Source organism: Nicotiana attenuata, unplaced genomic scaffold, assembly GCF_001879085.1.
Source record: "Nicotiana attenuata strain UT unplaced genomic scaffold, NIATTr2, whole genome shotgun sequence".
Classification (NCBI taxonomy): Eukaryota; Viridiplantae; Streptophyta; class Magnoliopsida; order Solanales; family Solanaceae; genus Nicotiana; species Nicotiana attenuata.
The window spans coordinates 281,316-292,968 of record NW_017670647.1 but is presented as its reverse complement, the minus strand read 5'-3'; positions in this window follow the sequence as shown (position 1 = coordinate 292,968).

Here is an 11,653-nt window from a genome sequence, read left to right as displayed (position 1 = left end):
TCCGATCTGGGACACCATTAATCTCCCAAGTGGCGACTCTGAAATCTTAATAATAAATCCCGTTCCGATTGTCACTTCAAGTTGGAAATAACTCCCTTTATCATACCCTCTTGCGGGGGTGTAAGTAAAAAAGGAGGTGTGACAATTATTATTATTATTATTATTATTATTATTATTATTATTATTATTATTACTATATTATTATTATTATTATTATTACTATATTATTATTATTATTATTATTATTATTATTACTATATTATTATTATTATTATTATTATTATTATTATTATTATTATTATTACTATTATTATTACTATATTATTATTATTACTATATTATTATTATTATTACTATTACTATTATAATTATTATTATTATTGTTATTATTATTATTATTATTATTATTATTATTATTATTATTATTATTGTTATTATGGATCGGGCTGCAGGCCGCATCAGACCAGCAGTGAGCGTAGGCACAATGATTTATATACACGTTCTTTGGTGATGGACATTGATTCCAGGCACCCATACAGTGCTGAGTGATTGTGTGTGAAGAGTGGGAAAGGAGATAGATAGACTGAGTACTCGGTGAGTGGAGTACTTCGGATTATCACTGTGATACCTTACATCTGACATACATATTTGGCATGTAGGCATAGAGATGTAATATTCTTCATGCTAGTTGTACTTGGCATATTTTTATGAGTGTTGGGCTTAAATTGTTGAACATGAAAACATGCCTAAATTTCTGTATTATGTACTAGCTGAATATGGAAGTTTCTGTGAGTTATTACTGTCATTACCCTATTATATCTGTATTGTCATTATCTTGATTAGGAATGTATCTTTCTGAGCTCGTCACTACTTTCAGCCCAAGGTTAGTCCTATTACTTATTGAGTACATTGGGTTAGTTGGGCTCGTACTATACTCTACACTTCGTGTGCAGATCCAGGTACATTTGGATGCGGTGGTTGCCAGATTTTGTGCCATTATCTACTCGGAGACAATTGAGGTAGCTACTATGACGCCCGCAGACCTCGACTCTCCTTGCCTTTCATTTTGTTTAGTATTGTTCAATTTTTCAGGCAATTGTACTAGAGTTTCTGACTGTGTCGGCACTTAGTAGCTCATGCACTCAATGACACCAGGATTTTGGGATTGTTATAGTTGAGTTGGAGTTGTTTTTATCGGTTATGTATGAGACTTTCCACTGTTGAACCTATTAAATCATGTTTTTAGTTTAAAATGCATAGCTATTATGTGATTGTCGGCTTTCCTAGTAATATGATAGGCGCCATCACGACAAGTTGAGATTTTGGTCGTGACACATAGGAAAGGTGTCACGACCTAAAATCTCAACCATGGGGCCATGATGGCCCCTATCATTTGTTTGCTAGGTAAGCCAACATTAGCACATTAACTAAAGAAGTTTGACATTAAAAGAGACATTAATAAATATTAACGGGTGGAATAGCATAAATATCTAAGACTATCCCTAGAAACTGGTGTCACAAGTATGAGCCATCACCAATGAACATTGTAGGGACTAACACCGTGATCTGCACAAGAAGTGCAGAAGTGTAGTATGAGCACAATCGGCCCCTTGTACTCAGTAAATATTTAGCCTAACCTCGATGAGGCTATGACAAGATACTCACTATAAACTTGTACAAGTAATAAGTAGAGAAGAAATAATGAGATAGAGAAACGACTAATTGCATAATAAACTCTACAAGAAAGTAAATGACAGAGGTCTGCAAAATATCATCACATCATAATCTTACAACAAAATGCGGCAGCGAAATGTAACAACCAAGAATAACCACAAATCATCTTTTTCTTTGCGGCGCACAACCCGATCCATATATATATTAATATTGTTGTTGCGTGCAACCCGATCTATATTTATAGTAATACTATTGCGGGATGCAACTTGATCCATATATAAATAATAATACTATTGCACCATACAATTCTATGCACATATATAATAATTCTGTTGCGGCGTGCAACCCGATCCACATATATAATGATATTGTTGCGGCGTGCAACCTGATCCACATATATATATGTACCAAATAAAATCACATCACAAGTAAAAACGTATAATAAATAAAGTCGTGGTATAATTAAAGACGTAAGTAACACACCCCGCATGCTTATGCACTCGTCACATTACATATACATCGTTCTCGCACATAAATCACATATCAAGTAGACCAATATAATCCTAATTCCTTCAAATCAAGGTTAACCACGATACTTACCTCTTTCCTGAACAAGGTCAACAACTCAACACGACTTTCCTTTAAGAATAAGCCTCCAAACCACTCGAATCTAGTCAATTATAGGTCAAACAAGTCAAAACAAGCTTTAGAAACTACCCCCGAATGAAAAAGATTCAACCATTTATATAATTTAAAAAGTCAACAAAAAATCAACCGGGCCCACATGGTCAATATTCAAAATTAAGACCAAATCCCGATTATCAGTTCACCCCCGACCCTGAATATATGATTTATTTCGAAATTCGACCTCAATTTGATGTCCAAAACTTAATTTTATAAAATTCCTAAATTCTACCCAAAATTTCGATTTTTAGTCTAAGAAATATTAGATTTGATAGTGAAAATTCATTAAAAAAAAGTAATGGAAATGTAATGAAAAAAAGTTAAAGTTACTAACCTAAGAAGTTGGAAAGAAATTCCTCTCCAAAAATGGCCTCTATGGCGTCTAGGTCTCAAAAAGGTGTAAAATGAGCTAAGTCCCGAAATTCCCAACTTTTACCCAACTGCAGGTATCACAATGGTGAAGCCTTATTCATAATTGCGATGTTCGCAAATGCGAACCACTGGTCGCAAATGCGATTAGTGCCTGAGTCTTTCAGATGTCGCAAATGCGACTAACCCTTTGCTATTGTGAAGGTCCCATCCCTCAGAAAAGCGAAAAAAGCTTCGCATATGCGAAGTTGTCCAGCCCAGCCCAATGTCGCAAATGCGACATACCGATCGCAAATGCGATGCCCATCAGCTTGCAAAAGCGACCACTACTTCGCAATTGTGAAGCTTACCTGCCCCTGCCCAACATCGCAAATGAGAGTATGACTTCGCAAAAGCGATACTCGCATTTGCGAAAGGGCCTTCACAAATGCAAGAACTGCGGATTAACAATATAAGGAATTTTTTCAGTTGTCCAAATCATCCGCAACGCATTCAAAATGCACCCGACCTCCCCGGGCTCCAATCCAAATATTCACACATCTGTAACAACATCATACAAACTCGCTCGCAAGCTCAAATCACCAAAATAACAACTAAATTCAAGAATTGATCATCAAAAGTCAAGATTTTCAAGTTTAAGCTCAATTTTCCAACTTTTAACATAAAGCGCTGAAATGGCTTCGGGTCACCAGGTCACTCGGGACTCCAACTAAATATGCGTACAAGTCAAAAATCATTATATGAACCTACCGGAATCGTCAAAATACCTATCTGAGGTTGTTTATGAAAATGTTGACCATAGTCAACTCTAGCTACTTAAAGTCAAAAATTACATTTAAACTTTTCAGAAATCGGCACGGACCACGCACGCAAGTCATAAATCATCAAATCGAGCCATAAAAAGTCTCGAAATACAAAAAGGGGAGCTAATATTCAAAACGACCAATTGGGTCGTTAGTGGCATCCAAATAATAAAAAATCTTTAAAAGAGGTATATTTTATCATATAAAATGGGAACATTTTGATTATAAAATTTTAAAAGAGAACTCTTAGCATCCTTTTCTCTTAATTTTTCATAATGAACATAATATTGTTTTATCGTGAGATATCTTTTGTTTGTTTGTTTGTTACGATTATATATGAATAGATGAAGAGAGAAACTTAACTGGACAGCATCAATTATGAGTATTAGATTTTAAACTCATAATATTTTTGTTCAAATTGCGATATCTTTTGTAACTATGGATATCCTGTCTCGAAGTCTGATATAGAAATGATAATCTTTCTTTTTACAAAAAGACAAAGAACCTTGCCCTCACATTCACAATATACAAGTTTAGCTAAAAAAACATTCACAGTATAATAAATATATTAAAAAGAAAGAGAAAAAAACTTGAGAGGTAGTTATACCACCATCAACAATTTATTTAGAAATGGCAAAGCTTTCTTTACTTATGTATTTTTTGATAAATAATGTTCAACTCCATTTCGTGTTAGATCGAGCAAATGAAAACCCAAAAAGAAAATGAGAATGAGATAAAAGATCAAGTATGGATTAATTTTCGTTCACTTTTCTTTTTCTTTCCTTAGCCATGTAATCCCTTTAGTTCCCCCCTTTCTTCCACGTAAAAGTGATTAAGTGAACCTAAACAACTTACGAAAATTTTAAGGAGAAAATGCATAAAGACCAATTAAACTTGTTCGGAAAAATTATTTACACATCTTAACTTTACGAGTGTCCTAACACCCCACTATTTTTATCTAGACTAAATTTAATACCTCCTTCAAAATACCGAACCACTCTTATGGTGGGCTGTGTTTAACACGCGCCATGTACTGCACTATTTCATTTTTTATTTACCGTTTCTATCTTTTTTTCATTTCATCTTCTCCACCTTCCTTCATCACTATTCTAGCAGCCCGCCACCATGGAAGGTAGTCACAGCAATAACCTCCGTTAAACCCATAAACTCTATCTCTAAAAAATCAAAACCACCTCCCCCTGCCACTCCGCACCCAGATCTAAAAGAATAGGAGAGAAAATTTCTTGTACGAAAAATGGTATTGGCGAAGATCAAGCTCTCCAATCAAGTGTTAAAATTATTCCAACCTAAATCCATGACCCAATTGCTAAGAGAACTTATGTTTCTATCAAATCGAGGAGATTAAAGAGAGAATGTATGAGCAATGAAATGGAGTTTGTAAAGGTAGGTGAATATGGTGGGGGAAAAGAGGAGTGTGAATAGAGATTCAACAAGAAAAAGAGAAGCAAAAAATAAAACTTGACTAGTTTCAAAGCATTGGGAAGAAGAGGATGGCAGGAGATGATAATGGCAGGCCAGTGGAGAACCATGGTTCTCTAAAAACGAAGAAAGAGAAAAAGAAATGAAAAGGAAAAGAAAAATGAATAAGAAAAGAGAAAAAATTAGTATTAAGTTTAATTAGTTAGAGTATCCAATAGGAAAGTGACACCTGGACAATTAAATTAGTTGTAAGCTATTTTTTTTGTGCCTCACGCGCTTCTAGGAAATGAACTGCACTTTTCATGCCAAGTTATCACTCAATGGGGTATTAAATTCACTTAAGATTAGAATAAGGGAGTAAAAGGTCGCTCGTAAAGTTTAGGTGTGTAAATGATTTTTCCTGACAAGTATAATGGGTACTTTATAAATTTTCACAAATTTTAAGCTCACCAAACTTATAGTTTTCCCACACTCAAGGCTCTCATTACCAAAATCTCTCAAATCTAATTTTAGACTGATTACCAAGATCTCAAATCTTCATGGGGTTTCCAAACTAGACTAATTAAATACGAGAGTTATTAGTTGGGGGAGGGGGGGACTTTAAACAATAAATTTGTTAAAGAAGATTTGATGGGGCTGAATACCAATGGCCAAAAAGGATACCATTATAGACTAATATTATGTTGTCAGAAAATTGTCCTGTATTATATTGGGCAATTATTTCATTTCCTCCTTGAGTAAAATAGCAAAGACAAAACATTGGACTTTGTATATAAATACTATAGTTCCGAACTGAATTGAAAGCAAAAAATCACTATATACCTACATACACTCGTATACACTACAAGAAATTCGGCAAAAACCGACCAAGAAAAACCGATCAATAAAAACCGACCAACTTTGATCGGTAAAAACACCGGCCAAAAACCAACCAAAGTTGGTCGGTTTTTCAAAAATTAATTTTTAAATTTTTTTTTTACGGAACCGACCAACTTTGTTCAGTTTTCTTTGGCGCAAAAATGCGGGAAACTATTTTTGAGTCCCGCGAAATTTATTTTTCAAAAAACCGACCAACTTTGGTCGGTTTTTGCAATAAAAATAAATAAAAATTAATATTAAAAAAACCGACCAACTTCTGTCGGTAAATTCAGCCGGTCATTTTAAAAAACCGACCAACTTTGGTCGGTAATTTTATTTTTTAATAAAACCGACCAACTTTGGTCGGTTATTTTCATGCAAAAATACAATTAAAGAGTATAAATAAATAAAAAAAGACAATCTTAAAACAAAATGCATCAATGGTCTAGTGGTAGAATAGTATCCTGCCACAATACACACCCTGGTTCGTGTAACGACCGACCAGTCATTTTGAGCTCTAGCGCGACATTCAGAAGTTTGAGGCCATGAGCAGCTTCACTTCAGGTACTATGACTTGTACGCATGGTCGGAATTGAATTTCGAGAAGTTCGGAGTTGATTTGGACAGAGAATTCTCATTTCGGAAGCTTTAAGTTGAAAGAATTGACTAAGATTGGATTTTTGAGTAAACGACCTCGGAATCGGGATTCGAAGGTTGCAGCAGGTTCGTAAGATGATTTCGAACTTGGGCGTATGTCCAGATCGGGTTTTGGAAGACCCGGGAACGTTTCATCACCTATTGTCGAAGTTAGCATTTTTGGAAGAATTTCATAAGTTTGGGTTGAAGTGCATTTCAGTGTTATCGTTGTCTGTTTGGTATTCCGAGTTTGGGAATAGCTCCGTATGGTGATTCTGGTGTTGGGAGCGCGATCGGAAGTGAATTCGGAGGTCCGCGGGTTATTTTGGAGTCATTTGGCTAAAGATAGAAAATTGAAGATTTTTTAGGACTTTGACCGGAAGTGGACATTTTTATATTGGGGTCGGAATCCAATTCCGAAAGTTGGAGTAGGTCCGTAATGTCAAATATGACTTTTGTGCAAAATTTGAGGTCAATCAGATGTGATTTGATAGGTTTCGGCATCAAATGTTGAAGTTTGAATTTCTCAAGTTCATCAAGTTCGATTTGGGGTGTGATTCGTGAAATTAGCGTTGTTTGATGTGATTTGAGGCCTCGAGCAAGTCCGTAATGTGTGTTGGGACAGGTTGGTGTGATTGGACGGGGCCTCGGGTGGATTTCGAGTGGTTAACGGATCGAAAAAGGGAGTTGAGGAAGAGCTGAAACAGCTGAGCATCTGGTGTAACCGCACCTGCGTGAGGAGGGCCGCAGGTGCGGGTGATGGCTCGCACAAGCGGAATGGAGCCAGGCTGGTTGGGATCGCAAAAGCGAAATGAAGTGCGCACCTGCGATGGCGCAGGTGTGATGCCAGTACTGCAGAAGCGGCAAAGACCGTAGGTGCAGAAGGAGAGGCCGCAGAAGCGGTAGCGCGGGTGCGACTGCCTGACCGCAAGTGCGAGTGGTTGGGCTGGGCAGTGTGTTTGTTTAAAATGGTGGTTTGGCTCATTTCAACCCCATTTCCTCCATGGGAGCCGATCTTTGGGCGATTTTGGAGCTCCATCTTTGTCATCCATGTCAAGGTCAGTGGTTTATACTAGTATTGAGTTAAATACTTGGATTATATATGGATTAGAGCATGAAAATTAGTGAAAATTGTGGGTTTTTGGTGGAAGACCTAGAAATTTATATTTTTGGATTTTTACCACGATTTTGGACATGAAATTGAGAGTAAATTATATATTTGAGTTCGTGAGGTTATGGGCAAAATTTATCTTCGAAAAATTTCGGAATCCGGGCACGTGGGCCCGAGGGCGTTTTTGTCAACTTTTCGATCGGGGTTAGGAATTGTTATAAATTGGATCATTAGGAGTAATTGAACATATATTAATGGATTTACATAATTATTGGCTAGTTTTGGAGCATTGTCCATCGATTTGAGTCTCCGGAAGGGCGTGGAATGCCGGTTATGGAACTTCGGAGCGAGGTGAGTCTCCTTTCTAACCTCGTAAAAGGGAATTGTCCCCATAGGTGAATTAATTGAATATGTGTTGTTATTTGTGGGGGCTACATACGCACGAGGTGACGAGAGTCCGTGCGTAGCGACTATTATGCTTAAGTCTGGGTAGTCTAGGACCCAAAAGCATGCCTTACTTGTAATATCTGAAATCTTGTTGTCAAATTTAAATGCTTAAAACATATTGAAATGTATAAATGAATTTATGAAAAAACTAGACATCGTTTCTTGACTTTAAAAAAAAGAGATTTCCTTTTTATTGGATAATTGAGTCCCTGATGATTTCTCGATTAACTGTTTGGAATGTTTATTTAAATTTGACCGCGTCGCATGTATGATTCGCGAGCGGGGTAATAGATGCATCTATGGTTCGCGTCATTTGACCTCTGGCAGTGCACATTTTAAATATTATTGGATCGGGCCGTACGACCTCGGCATGATTTGCGCATGCTTGTATCGCTTGCCTTTAAATTTATTGAAGTTGATATTGTTTCTTCCCGGCTTGAGAATATATGTATAAATGATGAAAAGGACTTTGGGAATTTCCCATAAAAGAAAGAATTGTTTGCTTGCTTCATTCTTTTGAATAACAATCATGGTTATAAAAATGCTTGACTTATTATATTTTTGACGTATCATTACTGGACCACTAGTAAGTGTCGAAGTCGACCTCTCTTCTCTACTTCTTCGAGATTAGATGGGATACTTACTGAGGACACGTTATTTTTGTACTCATGCTCTACTTGCTGTGCATTTTTGTTGCACGGGCACATGTATTTCTAGTGGATTACTGGGCGTAGCAGCATCGATGATACTGGGACTATGTGAGCTGCATTTCTCGAGGCGACCCGTAGCTAGTATAGTCTCTTTCAGCGTATTGTATTTACTTTCTGTTCAATATGTATTCCGGACAGTTATTGCACTTTATTCGATTCCTTAGTAATTGCTCATGCACTTATGACATCGGGTTCTGGGGTGTCTAAGGGATTATTCAATATTTTAAAATTGTTAACGATATTATTATGTATTCAGTAGAATTTATTCTTTATTGTTTTAAATGTATAAAAGAAGTGAATTCAGAAATATCTAAAACGAGAAGTTTCTAGTTATTTAGTATTGGCTTGCCTGACAATGGTGTCCGACGCCATCACGACCCTTATTGGATTTTGGGTCGTGACAACATGGTATCAGAGCACTAGGTTGCCTTAGGTCTCATGAGTTATGAGCAAGTCTAGTATAGTCTCGCGGATCGGTACGGAGACGTCTGTACTTATCTTCGGGAGGCTACAAGGCTGTTAGGAGTACTTCCCTTCTTGATTCCTCATCGTGCGGTTTGATTCCTTTGAGGCTTATGCTTTTATTTCCTTCCTATTCAATCTTATGCAATGCAAACCGCTTATTATTAATCAGGAATTGTGAAATTCTAAAGGTACTGCAGACGTGGTGCGGGATGCTTCTCCCTGCATAGTTGATTTGACTATTGTCGTCGCCTTGTGGAAGGATATTTTGTCGTTTTAGCTCAGTAGTCGTACTTCTGAGAGCTCTAAGGCTAGGCACAAGTTGCCATGATGCTTATGAACGATTGTCGTGCAATATTAATGTGATAGTAGGATGCTTGCCTATGTGTCGGGGCAGTGAATGACTTGAAGGGGGTTTACTCGGTGCAAGATTTAGAGATTCTGTATTTTATTCCCGGCGGGGAAAGGCAATCGGGCTAAAAATGTTCAGATTTGGGTTGATGGAGTAACGAGGCTTGGTATTTGCGAGCGTGGTGGAATTTTCATCTTTGATGAGGTGCCGTTGTCCTTGTTGAATGTACTAAGTTCGCCGGTGTTAAGACCTTCTACAATTCGCCTTTGGGGCAGGATATTGTAAGATAGGATTGGAGAAGCGGCTTTCAGAGATCGCGGGGTGCGGTGGTTCAGGATTGAATCGATGTTTATAATGTCGATGGCTCGAGAAGATATGATCTCCGGAGAGGTTTAAAGTTAGTAGCGGTCTATTGGCTCAAGAGCTACTGAGTTAGATTTTTTATCTAAGGCATCAGCTGAGTGGTGAAGGATGATGAAGGACATGTGGAAAGTGTCATGCGGTGGTTAAATTTCTAAAAGGCCAAGTATAGGAAGTGGAATTCGAATAGTTGCTTAAAGAAGAGGGTATGGCCAAAGTGGGAGAGTGGCAGAGCAGCACGTGGATTCAGAGGTAGGATAACTACACCCTTGAGGAAAGTTTGGAGTGATTTGGGAATTCTTTAGTGGATGGCGATTGGGTCTACGAGCTTAATATAAAATATTGGCTAGCATAATTGCGGGAGATTTGATATGACGAAAAGGAGCTGCTTGATATGAAGAAGGATACAACATAACTTTGAATTGGAAGATATTGTCGCACATTTAGTTAATGTCCACGATGAGTGAATGGACTTGTGCAGCTGGTGGATAAGCACGGGCTCAGTACGGGTTATTGATGTCATAGTAATTGTACCCCGTGCAGCGACATTGGAAGATGTCGGCGCGTAGTCTCCACATTTGGGAATGTCACCTATGAGCAGATCAGCGGTCGCGTGGTTGGCGAAGCTTCGATGAAGGATTCTGTTAACTATCCGGCAAGAGGTCTAATATGTGAATGTTGCTAGAGATTTAGAGTGTTCACGAAATTCTAAAAGAAAGATTTCGAGGAATCTGGTTGTTTAATTGCCCAAGGTCATGTCAATAAGAGATAAAGAATCTTGGTGGGTTCCAAAGTTGTGTAATGGTGTCTTCAAGCTAAGTGGGAGAGTCCCACCGCCTACGATTGGGTGGTATGATTATCTTCTTGTGAGGTTTCAGGTTATCAGCGTATTGGTAAGTTGTTCCGGCTAAGGAAAGAGAACATCAGTAGTAATTTGAGCAAAGGAATTGAAGAATGTGTTCTATAATTGGCATCATCGATTCATGTTCAAGCTTTGGGAATACTCGGGAATTATGCTACGCGTAGAAGTGAGTTGCAAGGAAGGTGATTCGGCCGGGTGCTTCTATGAGAGGGTGGTCATGGGCTAGCGGAGCCTTGTAGTTGATTATATTCGGGACCATGTCAGAGTGGGTGACTCTCAATAACAGTCCTAGTGAATTCAAAGGTTAACAAATGCGGTGCCTAAGGATTCAAGCCCGCGGTATGTTTAAGAATCGAGCTTGTGAAGCAGCTTATGATAAAAGGCTCAGAATGTTCTGTGATGTTTTGACTTGCAGTGTAGAATTGGGGGGAGAGGGAGAAAAGGACTTTGGATTCGTAGAGGAATTACCAGAATGGATGTACTGGTCGAGATGCAGATATGCGCACAAGGAAGGTATGAGGTGGTTCGTGGGGTTTGAGACAGCATGGTCTCGTGTTTCAAGGCCACTCGGGTTAAGTGCATTATGTGCTGAATGAAGTTATTATTATCTCTAAGTCAAGTTAAGGATGAATTAGAAGAAGATAAATTGGTTAGCCATGGATGAATTGGCATAGTGATGGCGGTGTGTGCGAGGCTCGACGGCTGCCATAATTGATATTGTTTTGAAGTATTCAAGTATTGTGGGTTGTTATGTGTAGGCGGATCCCGGAAGGGTCGTGGTGGTTTAGGCCACTACTTGAGGATTCGAATTTTCTACGGTTATGAGAATTCTGTCACGCCCCCTTTTTCCTCCGCGGAAATCGGGTTTGTGACATTTGGGGAGGA